Source organism: Astatotilapia calliptera, chromosome 3, assembly GCF_964374335.1.
Source record: "Astatotilapia calliptera chromosome 3, fAstCal68.1, whole genome shotgun sequence".
In the NCBI taxonomy this organism is placed as follows: Eukaryota; Metazoa; Chordata; class Actinopteri; order Cichliformes; family Cichlidae; genus Astatotilapia; species Astatotilapia calliptera.
Window position 1 is genome coordinate 5,824,086 of NC_137424.1, and position 17,088 is coordinate 5,841,173.

General features: G+C 44.0%; 2 protein-coding genes across 2 annotated transcripts in view; both read left to right on the top strand.

Moving 5' to 3' along the window:
* The window catches only part of LOC145424239 (uncharacterized), a 382,435-nt gene that overhangs the window by 266,208 nt on the left and 99,139 nt on the right, over nucleotides 1–17,088 (top strand). The window lies entirely within an intron of this gene.
* Nucleotides 1–17,088, top strand: part of LOC113011576 (protein NLRC3-like) — a 471,371-nt gene that overhangs the window by 129,850 nt on the left and 324,433 nt on the right. The gene's annotated exons all lie outside the window — the stretch shown is intronic.

Genomic DNA, 17,088 nt, shown 5'->3' on the forward strand with positions numbered 1-17,088 from the left:
AGATGTGTGTATTTTTTATTTATTAGTTTTATTTATTTAATATTATTTTTTAATTTAATGACTGTCTAGTAGTTCACAGATGTCGAAAAACTGAGTGTGGTAAAGCCACTGATTTTTTTTTTTATGTATATTTCTGCAATCTGCACATTGTACTGACTTTCATTTTAATGTTTACACCAGGGTTCCTTGTCAGCACTTTATGCTCAGATGTTTGTAAGCTAAAAATAAACTATTGTGTATGTTCAAATATACTGTTGTGATTGAAGAAGTTAAATAAAAATGTCAGTCATCAATTCATGCATCACCTCATGTCATCATAACAGAGGTCTGTCTTCCAGGAAAGAACAGTTTAAAATTAATGTAATATAGTATTGGCCATACTATATGATGTATTGCTTGTCTTTGTTTAATAATACAGAAGACAAAGACCTTAAAAAATAATCGCATATCGCATCGCAATATTGGGGGAAAAAATTGCAATTAGATTATTTTCCATAATCGTTCAGCCCTACACACGGCACAGCTTCTGTATCACGTGGTATAAGGCTCCGCCCTTGTCATTTGTTGAGCAGGAAGAGTGAGCGCTTGTTTTCATGCAGAGTACGTCCCGGATCAAAATGCGGTACATTTGATCCCTGTTGTCTTTGCTTGATGATTGGTTTGAGTCTTGACAATCCACATTGCTGGCGTTGCATCTTTCAATGGCAGCAATGGCAGGTATCAGTGCTCAAAGCTTTTGTGTTTGTTTCCAACAAGTTGCCCACCTCGGGAAACAAAAATGTGTTCTTTTACTTGTCAGATGAACATATGAGACACTTTGACTCTTCAGTGCAGTGCGGAGCCTAACAAAGATCTGTTTTGTGTCCCAGCTGATCAGCAGGAGGAGGAGAGTCTGACGGAGCAGCAGAGGAACATTTTCAGCTACTTGGACTCAGCTCAGCCACTACAGAGGAAACAATGAGCTCAACACAGAAGGTGACAGACAGAGCAGGACCATATGACCAAAGATATTTATCACCATATACATTTGAACATTTGCCATAACAATGTAGCTGACGATAGAATTGACACCAGACAAAATACTTTACAGCTGCACAACTTTTTAAAAACCCATCAATGTATTTTCACTGAAACAAGCAGCTGTTGTTTATGTGCATTAAAGTTATATAAAAATGTAACAGTGCAAATGCAAATTCCTCGCTGACAGTTTAACCAAAAGGCGTTTCCAGTGGAAACTGGCCGACACATCCTGAGCATAACCATGTATAATATCCACTAAACTTCAGAAGAGGTTATACAGTCGTGGCCAAAAGGTTTGAGAATTGCATAAATATTGGAACCTGGAGAAGTTGCTGCTTACGTTTTTATAATAGCATTTTGCCTGCACTCCAGAATGTTATGAGGAGTGATCAGATGAACTGCATCGTCCTTCTTTGCCATGAAAACGAACTTAATCCCCAAAAAGCCTTACCACTGCATTTCATTGCTGTCATCAAAGGACCTGCTGAGACCATTTCAGTGATCGTCTTCTTAACTCAGGTGAGAATGTTGGCGAGCACGAGGCTGGAGATCATCATGGCTGTATCCCGATTCAGGTTCTGCAGCTTTAAAGTCCTCAAGGGCCGCGTACTCAAAGACCGCTAAGGCCGAAGTGCGAGGCTCGTAGGCTCGTGAAATGGGACGTCTATCCTCCGTCGCGCTGCCCAGGTTGCCTAGCAACCATGATACTAACAGCTGGAAACGTTTCATACAGCTTTGTTTGACAGAAATGAAGGAGAACATATTTAGTTCATTTGTTTCTACATGAGCTCTGTGTGATTTGATGAGTATCTGAGGCTGAGACCACAGGACTGTGAAACATGATTGTTGGGCTTCATTTCTGTGCTGAACAGTCGTTTAAGATTAGCTGTAAATAACAATTAGCTGATGTTGTTCATGAGACTAAAGTCATCTCACTGTGGTAATGTAAATATAATATGGCCAATATTATAGTTATTATATTAATCACTTCACTCACAGACAAGTATCTGTGACAGTGTGTATACAGATGTATCATATATAAGAGACAAATATTGTTCATTTAATATGTTGGTACTAAATGTGGCTCAATGCTTACATATATGTGTAAAAAGCAAATGTAGGAGCTGTGATAACTGTGTCTGATAGAATGAAGAGTAGACTGATATATGAAATATTCCTTTATTGGGTGAGAAAAAATTTTGCAGATGATGTGGTTCTGTTGGCTTCATCGGGTGAGGGCCTCCAGCTCGCACTGGAACGGTTCGCAGCCGAGTGTGAAGCAGCGGGAATGAGGATCAGCACCTCCAAATCTGAGGCCATGGTTCTCAGCCGGAAAAGGGTGGAGTGCCCACTCCGGGTCGGGGATGAGTTCCTGCCCCAAGTGGAGGAGTTCAAGTATCTCGGGGTCTTGTTCGCGAGTGATGGGAGAAGGGAGCCGGAGATCGACAGACGGATTGGGGCTGCAGCTGCAGCAATGCGGACGCTGCACTGGTCAGTCTTGGTGAAGAGGGAGCTGAGTGTAAAAGCGAAGCTCTCAATTTACCGGTCGATCTACGTCCCTACCCTCACCTATGGCCACGAGCTGTGGGTAGTGACCGAAAGAACGAGATCGCGGATACAAGCGGCGGAAATGAGCTTCCTCCGAAGGGTGGCTGGCCTCTCCCTTAGAGATAGGGTGAGAAGTTCGGCCATCCGGGAGGGGCTCAGAGTAGAGCAGCTGCTGCTCCACATCGAAAGGAGCCAGCTGAGGTGGTTCGGGCATCTGACAAGGATGCCCCCTGGGCGCCTCCTGGGCGAGGTGTTCCAGGCATGTCCCACCGGGAGGAGGCCCCGGGGCAGACCCAGGACACGCTGGAGAGATTATATCTCTCGGCTGGCCTGGGAACGCCTTGGTATTCCACCGGACAAGCTGGAGGAGGTGGCTGGGGAGAGGGAGGTCTGGGCCTCTTTGCTTAGGCTGCTGCCCCCGCGACCCGGCCCCGGATAAAGCGGATGAAGATGGATGGATGGATGGGTGAGAAAATCAGACCATGTCATAACTGCTGTAAGTCACACAGAATAGATATCAGAGCCTTAAACAGGCTGACTTCTGCTAAATGGGTCAAACTGGGCAGAAAGTCTACAAACACATAACATCCTTATAGAATATGATGTAACACTATAGATCAACTTAGCTCAGAATATATAAAGCATATAAACAGTTACAGCAATATGATGCAACAAACACAGCAGCTACTGATCCAAAATACTCAAAGCTTCATAGAACTGAAACCAACATTTATTTTTAGCTCCATCCTGCTGCTGATACAGACTTTAGGTTTCTGAACATTAAACTTGTTGCTGCCTTTCATAGTGTGTAACTTGAAGGCCCTGAGTACTCTGAGTACTTTCTCCCACACTGAAAACACTGGGATGATCACATTATTTGAACATTACCTAATAAGACTGATTCAGCACAGACAGTTATGTTAAACTTTCCTAGCAGTCCTTCACAAACAGGGAACAGTCTGTCTATTCCCTCCATCTGTCAGCTGCTGCTGGCTCTTCCTCCTCCTCTTCCTCACACACTGCTGAGTTTGTCCTGGTGGATCATCAGGGCTGCAAAGCCTCACAGATGATGTGCAGCAGTGGCTCCCTCAGTCTGTCCTCACTCTGGACACTTGCAGTCGTCACACATGGAAATCAAATGTGTGATAAGCTGCAGGATTCAAACACAAGTGTAACTTATAAACACATGTTCATACTTTTATTCCACAATCAGAGAGAAAGAAACCGAGAGAGAGTGCAGGACAGACAGACAGGTGACAGTCTCTTTTTTTTTTTTTTTTTTTTTTTTTTGTGTCCCGTTTGGATCTATAGCCATCAGAATTGTTGTCTTGAGGCCAAGAAAGATGCCAAGCGGATTTATTTTACCAAGTGGATCATCATGGCCTTGCCATATTGGTCCATTTGATTGACCTTTATTATAATTATGAATTTATTTTATTTTCAGTTGCAAACGGGACAGACATAACTGTGGGATAGGACAGGGGGAAAGAATGAAAGAAAGAGGGGGAGACAAAGAAAGAAAACCAAAGGGGAGAAAAGACGGTGAGAAGGGGGGGAAGAGAGAAAAAAAACAAACAAAAAAAACCAAAAACAAAAAAAAACTCCTGGGTCACCTGTATGGAGAAAAAAAAAACACAGAGGAGACCGCAAACAACAAAGAGCAACATAATAATAGAAAAAAAAGCACCATCACAATAAACTAGCTAGCCATAGATATCAATAGTTACTAAATAATAAACGATATTGTGCAACACTCAAGATAGACAGCGCACAGTGTGCTTTGAGGTAGCAGCCAAGAAAGCTGTAGTCCGCGTCTGTGAATACCCATGTGTACACCTGTGTGCATGACAGGTGACAGTCTCAGGTGTACACACTGCTACACAACAGCACCAGAGAAGCAGGATTTAGTGTTTGTGTTATTACGAGTGTAAACAAGAAGAGTTCCAGATGGTGCAGTGGACACATGTGTGACTGCTGTGATTAAAGCATCTTTCTTTCAGCTTAACGAGTGAACCGTCAGCTCGTTCAAACACACGTTAAAGTGCGTTTGGCTCGACACCACCGAACAGAGGCAGCAATATAACACAGCTAACATTAACAGGGCAGTGAATCCTGCTTGTGCCGTGATGTTCAGGACTGCAAACCGAGCAGCATCACTGACTTTCAGCTTGTTGTGTTTGTGGATATATGACTGACTTTAATTATCCACAAAATCATCACATTCTCTGTCAGATTAAGGTCGACTATTGAACGGCGTATATTTTAAAGGCTTTAAAACCAAGTTAACGCTGAAAGTACAAACATCACTAATGTCACATAACTCTGCCGACAAGGCATAGCTATGGCTATGAAATGCTCTTTGTGTATCACTTCTTCATTATGAAAGATGTCATTAATGCACTAGTAATGTCTCATCTGGAGTATTGTTCAATCATTTGGTCAGCAGCTAATAAGACAGATCTTAACAGACTTCAGTTAGTCCAGAATAAGGCGTCCAGATTAGTGTGAAGATGTTCATACTATACTAATATTGATAAAATACATAATAACCTTTCTTGGCTTCCTGTACAGGCTAAAATATTCTATGGCTTACTTGTAGTTCTAAAGAAAGCAATTCTGTTAAACACACCACATTTATTCTGCTCAGCTGCAGTATCCAGATGAAATACATCATCATATTACACAGTTTTCAACAAGCTGCAATTTAGTAAATGCTCGAGTTAAAAGTAACGTTTTGTAAAACTGTTACATTTAGAGCAACTTTTAAGTGGAATAAGTTGCCTTAAAAAATTAGAGAATTATTCAAAACTTCAATGAACACTTAAAAGCCGATTTACAGAGCTTTTAGTTGTTGTAAATATTGTAAGACATGATTTGTTTTTGAAATTTGTGTAATGTGCCTCAATGTTATTGATATTATTATTATTATTGATTGCTTATATTTGAACAATTGTGAAACCTCACTGTGGATGTAAGAGTGAAATTATGTGGATATCTTGAATCCACTTTATTGTGTAATATTTTATGTGAGTATTTGACGGAAGACGAGCAACATCTGTTGTGGAAGCTAACGGGGTTCCTTTAGAATAAACAAACATAGGATTTATTATCACTGAATAATTCTGTATAAATCTATACAAATTATAGAAATATGTAATAGGAAACAACAAAATAATCTAAATTATAAAAGTGTGTGTGTGTGTGTGTGTGTGTGTGTGTGTGTGTGTGTGTGTGTGTGTGTGTGTGTGTGCAATCAGGAGGGATGGGCATGATTTTAGTGTTTGAACAGTCATGAATTATCTTTAACAGCAGGTTGGATGTAATGTGTTAGAACTACCAGCAGGTGGGGATAAGAGACCTTTAAGGTGTTTGGTGCCACGCTCCACCTTCAGGTTTAAAACTAGTGTTAATGGAGTTTGAAGGTTGAGTTTGTTCCACGACTGCATTTCACTCACTGCCTCTGTTTGTATCTCTGTCACTGCAGGACCAACATGGAGCCAGAAGTCAGCGCTCTCAGGAGGCCGACAAACCTCACAGAAGAAAGGGAGAGAAAAAACACACCTGTGACGAGTGTGGGAAGGGTTTTACTGTGAGGGCTTTACTAAAACAGCATCAGGTCATCCACACTGGAGAGAGACCGTTCAGCTGTGAACAGTGTGGAAAGTCTTTTTCCTGGATGCGTTCCCTAAAAAAACACCAACTCATCCACAGTGGAGTTAAAGCGTACAGCTGTGATCAGTGTGGCAGAGCTTTTACTCAAAGTAGCAGCTTACAGAGTCATCTTGTTACCCACTCTGGAATTAAGCCATACAGCTGTGACGAGTGTGGGAAGGGTTTTACTGTGAGGGATAAACTAAAACAGCATCAGGTCATCCACACTGGAGAGAGACCGTTCAGCTGTGACATGTGTGGAAAGTCTTTTTCCTTGAAGGGTTCCCTAAAAAAACACCAACTCATCCACAGTGGAGTTAAAGCGTACAGCTGTGATCAGTGTGGCAGAGCTTTTACTCGCAGTAGCCACTTACAGAGTCATCTAGTTACCCACTCTGGAATTAAGCCATACAGCTGTGATCAGTGTGGCAGAACTTTTACTCGCAGTAGCAACTTACAGAGGCATCTACTTACCCACTCTGGAATTAAGCCATACAGCTGTGACGAGTGTGGGAAGGGTTTTACTGTGAGGGATAAACTAAAACAGCATCAGGTCATCCACACTGGAGAGAGACCGTTCAGCTGTGACTTGTGTGGAAAGTCTTTTTCCTTGAAGGATTCCCTAAAAAAACACCAACTCATCCACAGTGGAGTTAAAGCGTACAGCTGTGATCAGTGTGGCAGAGCTTTTACTCACAGTAGCAGCTTACAGAGGCATCTAGTTACCCACTCTGGAGTTAAGCCATACAGCTGTGACATCTGTGGAAAAACTTTCAGCCAGAGATGGAGCCAAAATACACACGTACGTGCACACATGGAAGGAAACTACAGCTGTGACCAGTGTGACAAGAGCTTCAGGAATCTCAGTTCATACTCTGGACACAAACGATCCCACGTTACTAATAAACTGTTTCACTGTTACCAATGTGCCCAAACATTCACCTCATTGTCTGCTCTGTGCAAACATCAGCGCGATCACTCAGGGCTGAAATCACTCCCATCACTGGATCACAGTGAATCTGAAGACACAGAAAGATCCTCTGGTTTCTGTGTCAGACTCAAAAAGCTTGAGATCAGGCTCCACAGAGTTCAGATAGAATCATTTAAACTTGTGTTGAACTGAACTGGTTGCTGGGCTGAACTTCTACATAATACAGATCTACATGGGATCTTCTTTTCTGTTGTTTTACTGAGTCAGTTTTGTCCTTTTTTCTCTGTCCTGGATTTGCTCGTCTGTAAATGATTGAAACTCGGTCAAATAGTTCATTGTTCTCCAGCAAAAGTTTTGGAAACTCATGTTTAACCTTTAAAACTCTGACATGTTTTAGCACACAAGGCTTCATCGGGGAGTTCACTCATGATTGGACCATGAGAACAAAGGTTTTTAGTTCTTTCAAAGAGAGTCTTGGAGATGTTTGATGTTTCTGTTTTTTCTACATAAAGGAATAAACTATTTTTCTTGCTTCATGTAGTGTGGAAGTTTTTAATGTTTCTTCATCTGTTATGTTCTTGAATGTGTTCACGTGAAGATGGTATAAATAAACTGTTGTCAGAGATTTACAGTTATCAAACAGTTAGGTGAATAAACAACACTGAGACACTTGGAGACGGTTAACGTGCTGCACGGGTGAGGGCTCAGAGAGGACTCACACCGAGCTGCAGTAGTCGTTTATTATTTATAGCAGGGTGAAACAAGTGTAGGAAGTACATAAGCTAAAATATTTTAAGTTGGTTATGAGTAGTTGGGCTAATTCAGAAGATATCAGATTCGGCTCTAGGAGGTGAGTGAAGTACAATAAACATACAACCACAGATATTGTGATTACAGTTATTATTTATAGTGAAAATAAAGTGCAATTACCAAATACCAATATTTACAAATTCTGCAGACAGGGAAAAGATAAAACAATTCAAGCTTGTAAAATATCCGCTGCACAGCGGTGCAGCAACCTCGTCCAACCTCTGGCAAACAATGTCCATAAAGTTTATTTCATGATTGATAGAAGTCCAACGCGTATGACAGTCTAGACAGGTTGAAATTTGAAGTATGATGATCAGCACTAAGATTCCAAGACGGAAATCTCGGAAGTGAGATTTAGGGGACTGAAAACCAAGAGAGGAGAGTGTAGGCCGCAGCAGCCTCCTACCAGACCGCAGAAAGTTGTAGCTGGGGTTCTGGCTCGTTGGGCCTAGCTCGCCATCCAAAGTAGTGGTGTCGCTGTGGTCTCTCCAGGGCACCACTAGCCTGCACTATAATCACAGGACCACTATTAGCAAAATTCATCTAAATTTCCCAAGCTAGCTTTAGTTCCAGTGTACACAATAAAGTTCATGAGAAAATACCAATATACAACAAATACAACCATTGTAATAAATTAAAATAAATGACAATCTCTAATAACAAGACTACAGCCACGTAGAGTGAGAGTAGTAGTAATGTAGTAGGCCTCAGCCTTAGCTATCCCATCATCTAATAGCACTGGCATACTGATACAGGTTACAAATACAAACAGACATTCAGACTCAACTCACCATTCACTACGTGCGATGTCACATACGAGCCCCCCACACATCTACCCACGGCGGTATCAAAGTACTGTTGAACGCAATCCACAATTAATTCAAAGCCAAGCCAAGATAGTAAACAGCGAAAAGCGCTCGCCCCACGTACCTGTTGCTTCCATCCGCTAACGCCTCTCCCCCGCGTCGTTTCGAAGGCATATGATAGGTTTGTAGCATAAACCTATTCGCTGGAACGTTGAAGACAATATAATTACACCGCAAAGCAAGACACGAAGTAGGCGAATTTCTTCATGTTACTCGTGCACGGGAGAGAACCGGACAAACGCCGTTCCTTCGCTTGGCCCCAGTTGCTCTCGTCCGTTCTCCCGTACCGCTGCCCTTTTATTGAGGTTACATGAATATGCATAGGTTCATTAACATATGACGTCTACATACACACAAAGAGTACCTTGCTTGTGTGTGTGTGTGTGTGTGTGTGTGTGTGTGTGTGTGTGTGTGTGTGTGTGTGTGTGTGTGTGGTCAAGATGTGACCCTGTGAAGACTCCCCAAAGCTGGTGCCAGGATGTCTAGGTCCATCTAACAAAAGGCTCTTATATTTAAACAGATATACATGCGCTTGCTATACCATAAATCAAGGATAAACTCTCCTAGGGAGTATGTGATTTATACCAAGGACACTCTGAGGAATGTATGCACTCCCTTCTACAGCTACACAGAGTTAATACAGACCTCTTTAGGATGAGACATTCTTTCAATCCACCAATGATTATATACTTCTAAGCATATATGAGTAAATATTTCTAAGCATAAATGACAATCAACAATACAAACCTATCAGCATATAATAGTGCCTCGCGAATAGGATTGGTCATGACGCGTCACGATGCCTTCACGGACACGCTCCGGTTGGAATTTAAGATTCCAATTTAGTTATAGACGCAGTTCTTTTTATTTTTATGTGGGTTACATCCTCCCCGCCTTAACCATGCACGTCCCGTCGCATGTTAAACGCTAGACAACGTGAACAGACGAAGGACGGCTAGCATTATGGCCCAATGCATCGGAAAGACTATGCAACATCGTTTGGACCACGGAAATCAGAGGATTACCACGAGTGAAATAGTGAAGTCGATCAGGTGGTGCTCTTTGTCGTTGTGAACGTCTTAGCCCGTCACTTATGTCAGTGTCCTGCTCAATAACACTAGACTCTTCAGGAGAATCTTCAACAGCAACGACAGGAATGTTGACAAGTATGTCTCCATTTCCAGGTAAGTTTTCAGGTAAGCCATTTCTGTTTTTAGGGTGACTTTCAACAAGTTCAAGTAGGATGTCTTCCACATCAGAGTCAGATTGCTCACCACCAGACTCCACTGCTGGAGGAAGAACACTGGACACAGAGGCTGGTTCTCCTTGCACTTCCACTTCAACTGAAGGATCCAAAATCAGTGGTCCTAGGCTCCCACCGTCAGATGAATCTGGAAATTGATTCTGTTTTTCCACAGTGAAGTGCAACGTTGGAGGATTAACATACAATGAAACCAAGCTTCCTGTGTCCTCATCCTCAACCAGAGGTTCTGTGAGGGAATTTAAATCCGGGTTCTGCTGCCGAGTTCTTGGTCTATGAGGAAGTGATTGCTCTGGTAATTCCAAGTTAATCTCACTGCCCGTGAGGAAGCCGCATGGAAGGAGGAGGTCGCGGTGAAGGGTCCGCATAGGTCCATTGCTGTTCTCAGGTTTTACCTTGTAGACCGGGAGGTCCCCAGCCCGATGGACAACCACATAAACTTCTTCCTCCCATTTATCTGAAAGTTTATGCTTCCCTCGAAGGCGGACATTCCTCACAAGCACACGATCACCTGGTTCCAATGCTGATGGTATCACACGGTTGTCAAAGCGTTTCTTATTTCGGTCGGCAGCCTTTGTAGCGTTACTGGAGGCAATACTGAAACTTTCCTCCAATCTCGATTTGAGTGACTTAATGTACTGTGAGTGACTCTTTTGCTTGGATTCCCGCAGTGGCAGATTGAACGCCAGGTCCACAGGTAGACGAGGTGTTCTACCGAACATGAGTTTGTAAGGAGTAAACCCTGTAACCTCGTTCCTGGTACAATTATAGGCGTGAACCAGCGGTTTCACATGCTCTTTCCACCTTGTTTTTTGTTTTGTCTCCAAGGTCCCCAACATTGCCAGCAACGTCCTGTTGAATCGCTCCACTGGATTTCCCCTCGGATGGTAAGGGGTTGTACGGCTCTTCTGAATGCCTGCAAACTCACACAATTCTTTTATTAGTCTTGACTCAAAATCTTGCCCTTGGTCGGTATGGATTCGCTCAGGAATGCCATAATAAATGATATAATTCTCCCATAGACACTTCACCACAGTTCTTGCCTTTTGATTGGGTGTTGGAATGGCAACAGCGAATTTAGTGAAATGGTCCGTCAGGACTAAGATATCACGAGTGCCACTAGTGTCAGGCTCAAGAGCAAGAAAATCCATACACAAAAGCTCAAGGGGTCGAGATGTTTTTATGCTGACAAGTGGAGCAGCTTTTTCCGGCAGGGCTTTTCGGCGCACACAGCGGCCACAAGTCTTAATCTTCTGCTCAACATCCTTTGCCATTTTGGGCCAGTAGAATCTCGTATGGACAAGGTCAAGTGTACGTTCAATCCCCATATGGCCCATATCCTCATGGAGGCTTTTCAGGACTGATGGTCGCAACTCCTCTGGAAGGACAAGCTGGTATGAAAGGTCTCCATTGTCCCGTCTCCTCCTGTACAGCACTCCATCCACCAGCTCCAACCTGGACCATTCTCTGAGCAGGAACGGAAGTTCAGGGAGCTCAGCTCTTGCTGTTGGTGGAACCCTCTCCCCCGTCTCAAGCTGGTGAATAAGCTCTCGAATGCAGGGATCTGAGTGTTGTTTCTCTTTGATGTTAAGAGTAGAAACGACAGGCAGCTGATGACAGTCCTCGGAACAGTAACTGTCAGGGATGGTATCCATTTGAACTGACAAAGACTCGACAAGTGTGAAGCCAACCTCACCGCAGTCACCCGGCCGTGTGGCTCTGACCAAATGACTTTGGCAGATTGCTCTCACAGTCTCTTCTGGGAGGACATCAGAATCAGCTGTGTGTTGAGAAATGAACTGACGAATGAGTTCATGGTCATTAGAAACTTCATCATTGGAGCAGGAGTAAGGTCGCCGCGAAAGCGCATCAGTGTCACAATTCTGTTTGCCAGCTCTGTACAGAAGTTTAAAAGAGTACGTTGACAATGCAGCCAACCAACGGTGTCCAGTAGCGTCCAGTTTAGCTGTTGTCAAAACGTAGGTCAGTGGATTACTGTCCGTCACCACTGTAAAATCTGCCCCGTACAGGTAATCTTGGAATTTCTCGGTCACACTCCACTTAAGGGCGAGGAATTCCAACTTGTGGGCTGCATAACGGCTCTCACTCTGTGACAATCCGCGGCTAGCATAAGCTATAACCCAGAGTTTCTCCTCTTGCTCTTGATACAACACAGCTCCAAGTCCGGTCACACTCGCATCGGTGTGCAGAATGTATGGGCGAGACGGGTCTGCAAACCCAAGGACCGGGGCAGTTGTAAGCTTCTCAATCAGGGTCTCAAATGCAACTTGACAGTTGGTATTCCACCTCTCACCGAAGGGTTGATTTGGCCCGTGTGTGGATGTCTTGCGAGCTTTCAGGGTCTTTGATCTTTGAACTGGAGAATATCCACGAGTCAGGTCATTGAGGGGTTTGGCAATGACGGAATAGTCTTTTATAAACCGGCGGTAATAACCAGCGAAACCCAGAAAAGACCTCAATTGTTTCAAAGTCTGTGGAACCGGCCATGTCTTGATGGTCTCTATCTTCTCGGGGTCTGTTTGAACTCCTTCCTCAGAGACAATATGACCCAAGTACTTTACAGACTTTTGGAAGAATCGACATTTCTCCGGTGCCAGTTTCAGCCCATATTCCTTCAACCGGTTCAGGACTCTCAGCAGCCTTCGTTCGTCTTCCTCAAGAGTGTCCGAATAGATGATTAAGTCATCCAGGAAAACGAGCACTTCCTTTAGGTGAAGGTCCCCCATGCATCGCTCCATCATTTGCTGAAAGGTGCTTGGGGCGTTGGTAACACCTTGAGGCATTTGGTTAAACTCCCAGAACCCAAGAGGAGTCACAAAAGCAGTCTTTGCCTTGTCTTCCTCCTCCATCTGGATCTGGTAGCAACCGGACTTCAGGTCGAGTACTGAAAACCACTTAGAACCAGTGAGTGCTGAAAAGGATTCCTCCAAATTAGGTAAGGGGTATGCATCCTTGATAGTTTGAAGGTTTAGTTTCCGGTAGTCTATGCACAGCCGGACCTCACCGTTCTTCTTCCTGACCACCACGATAGGCGAAGCAAAAGGAGACGATGATTCCCTTATAATGCCGGCTTCCAGAAGCTCACGCAGGTGACGGCGGACAGCTTCGAAATCTTGTGGATGGATTGGCCGGGCACGTTGCTTGAGCGATGTATTGTCATGGAGTGGAATATGATGTTTGACAGCTGATGTACATCCAAAATCCAAGTCATGATGCGAAAAGACCTCCGAGATGTCATTCAGCTTGCCTATGACTCGCGTCCTCCATTCAGGTGACAGTGGGGAATCACCAAAATCAAAATTCAGGCTGGTGATAGTGTTCCTGACTGGAAGATGGGTCACGCGGTGTTCAGACAAGATACAGTGGTAGGTTTCCAAATCCGCAATGACACTGTGAGGTGGAATGAAGGTATCTTGCTCCAACTCATTCGTAATAACCACAGGAACCTTGTATGGAGAAAGAACTGGGAAGTTGATGAGACAACTGCTGACGCACAAACCCCCAGGTAAGGTGGAAGCAGGATGCTGTAGGAGAACACTCTGGCTAAACAATGGGGTGGAAACTTTGGCAGAGCCCTGGATGACAATAGTGCGGCCGGCCGGAACACGCACTGGAGCTTTGCTTAGTAGCCTCACATTCCCAATGCTGCCATTCTCCTTCTGCTTGTGTGACAGCTGTAGTGTTTTCAACACCGCTCTGTACCCATGAGTGCTAGGCTGATAGCTCGGATGCTGGTTAAGATGCTGTTCATACAGGGGTTCCAGGGTGTTCATCCCAATTAGCACAGTAGCGGGGACGTCAGGGTGTACGTCCGGAACAACTAGAGCCAATGTTGTTACTTCATATTCTTCACCAACAAAATCTCTGGGGAACTTGACAGAAATCTCAATGTATCCAAGATATGGAATGGTTTGACCCGCAGCACCTTCCACCTGGAGAAGATCACGGAGTGGTTGAATTTGTTGTTCATGAAGATGATTGTTGTAAAAGGATACAGATATTGTAGTAACCTGTGATCCTGTATCAAGCAGGCATTTCTGTGGATGGCCTGCTAGGGTCACCTCTGTTGTGCATCTTGACCCAACTAACCCATGAGGTAGCATTGTGGTTGCCTTCAGACAAGTGTGTAGGTCTACACAGTGAACAATTTCCTCCTTGTTCCTTTCCTCCTTTGCGGGACAATGTGGGTCCTGCACAGTTCCTGTACGTCCCATTACAGGAACGGTATCTAGTTTAAATGTCCAGTTGATGAATTCCACTTCTGCCATTTTGGTTTCCTTTCACTGAACTGTTTGCGTTTTGTATTGACCAATGCGGGATTGGGTCTGTTCTCACACTGTGGTCTAATGTGTCCATCTTCCCCACACCTGAAACAGAAACCAGGCTTGGGGTTAGGTGATATATTCCCCTGTGTATCCGTTCTTTGCTTCTGGTGCTGCTTAGGAGCAGGAGTACAGAGCTGGTGAGACTGGGAGGCAGTTAAGGCGGCAAGTTGCTTTTGTATCTCCGCCATCTGCTGGGTGAGAGTGGACAACGCAGCACAGACCCCCTTTTCTTCTTCTACTGCGAACTGAGCTTGAGCTGCAACTCTGTGTCTTGGTGTTCCCAGATGTTGCTTCATCCTCAGAGTTTTGCTAGCTTCTCTGTCTTCTTCAGTTCTTAATAGGAGTAACAGTTCTGCAAAAGAAGGTGGGTTGGATTTTCTCTGCTTCAGCTGGAGCTCAGAGATAAGGTTACTATCCCAACATCCCCTACAGATTTGGCTGAGCAGGTGCCTGTTCACTTCACCCTGCTTGACCCCTCCCTGCTTAACAGCTAAACTCAGGGCCACCTGAAGTCGCTGTAGGTAGCCGGATGGCTTCTCACCCGAGTTCTGCAGCGTGTCCATGAACTTTGCATAAAGTTCTTCCCCGTCCTGTACAATTCCATAAGCAGAATCAAGATGTTGAATATAAGTCTCTGCTGGTAGGTCGGGGTTAAGGTGCTTGATTATGTCCGCTGCAGGTGGTAAAAGACTATCAAGGATGTGTCTGGATCTTCGCAGTTCTGAAATGGCTGGATCCTTTAAGATGAGATCCACTCCAGAGCGACATGTACAGTGGGGCAAAAAAGTATTTAGTCAGCCACCGATTGTGCAAGTTCCCCCACTTAAAATGATGACAGAGGTCAGTAATTTGCACCAGAGGTACACTTCAACTGTGAGAGACAGAATGTGAAAAAAAAATCCATGAATCCACATGGTAGGATTTGTAAAGAATTTATTTGTAAATCAGGGTGGAAAATAAGTATTTGGTCAATAACAAAAATACAACTCAATACTTTGTAACATAAGCTTTGTTGGCAATAACAGAGGTCAAACGTTTACTATAGGTCTTTACCAGGTTTGCACACACAGTAGCTGGTATTTTGGCCCATTCCTCCATGCAGATCTTCTCAAGAGCAGTGATGTTTTGGGGCTGTCGCCGAGCAACACGGACTTTCAACTCCCGCCACAGATTTTCTATGGGGTTGAGGTCTGGAGACTGGCTAGGCCACTCCAGGACTTTCAAATGCTTCTTACGGAGCCACTCCTTTGTTGCCCGGGCGGTGTGTTTTGGATCATTGTCATGTTGGAAGACCCAGCCTCGTTTCATCTTCAAAGTTCTCACTGATGGAAGGAGGTTTTGGCTCAAAATCTCACGATACATGGCCCCATTCATTCTGTCCTTAACACGGATCAGTCGTCCTGTCCCCTTGGCAGAAAAACAGCCCCATAGCATGATGTTTCCACCCCCATGCTTCACAGTAGGTATGGTGTTCTTGGGATGCAACTCAGTATTCTTCTTCCTCCAAACACGACGAGTTGAGTTTATACCAAAAAGTTCTACTTTGGTTTCATCTGACCACATGACATTCTCCCAATCCTCTGCTGTATCATCCATGTGCTCTCTGGCAAACTTCAGACGGGCCTGGACATGCACTGGCTTCAGCAGCGGAACACGTCTGGCACTGCGGGATTTGATTCCCTGCCGTTGTAGTGTGTTACTGATGGTGACCTTTGTTACTTTGGTCCCAGCTCTCTGCAGGTCATTCACCAGGTCCCCCCGTGTGGTTCTGGGATCTTTGCTCACCGTTCTCATGATCATTTTGACCCCACGGGATGAGATCTTGCGTGGAGCCCCAGATCGTGGGAGATTATCAGTGGTCTTGTATGTCTTCCATTTTCTGATGATTGCTCCCACAGTTGATTTCTTCACACCAAGCTGCTTGCCTATTGTAGATTCACTCTTCCCAGTCTGGTGCAGGTCTACAATACTTTTCCTGGTGTCCTTCAAGAGCTCTTTGGTCTTGGCCATGGCGGAGTTTGGAGTCTGACTGTTTGAGGCTGTGGACAGGTGTCTTTTATACAGATGATGAGTTCAAACAGGTGCCATTCATACAGGTAACGAGTGGGGGACAGAAAAGCTTCTTACAGAAGACGTTACAGGTCTGTGAGAGCCAGAGATTTTCCATGTTTGAGGTGACCAAATACTTATTTTCCACCCTGATTTACGGATAAATTCTTTACAAATCCTACCATGTGGATTCATGGATTATTTTTTCACATTCTGTCTCTCACAGTTGAAGTGTACCTCTGGTGCAAATTACTGACCTCTGTCATCATTTTAAGTGGGGGAACTTGCACAATCGGTGGCTGACTAAATACTTTTTTGCCCCACTGTGTATATATATATATATATATATATATATATATATATATATATATATTTTTTTTTTTTTTTTTTACGTACATAGTTTTTTGTTGCCTTATGGTTCCAAGTGCTGTCACCAATCTTTGCATTTTGTTATTATCTCATGACACTTGTTTAATCAGCTACCATCTCTCCTGTGGACTTTTTAATGTCTACAGTCTCAGACCAACACAGCCCTGCCCTTCCCATATTAGATTCTTGATGAATGTGTGTTGTTGTTATTCAGCCTGGTTCAATGTGCCCCTTTTT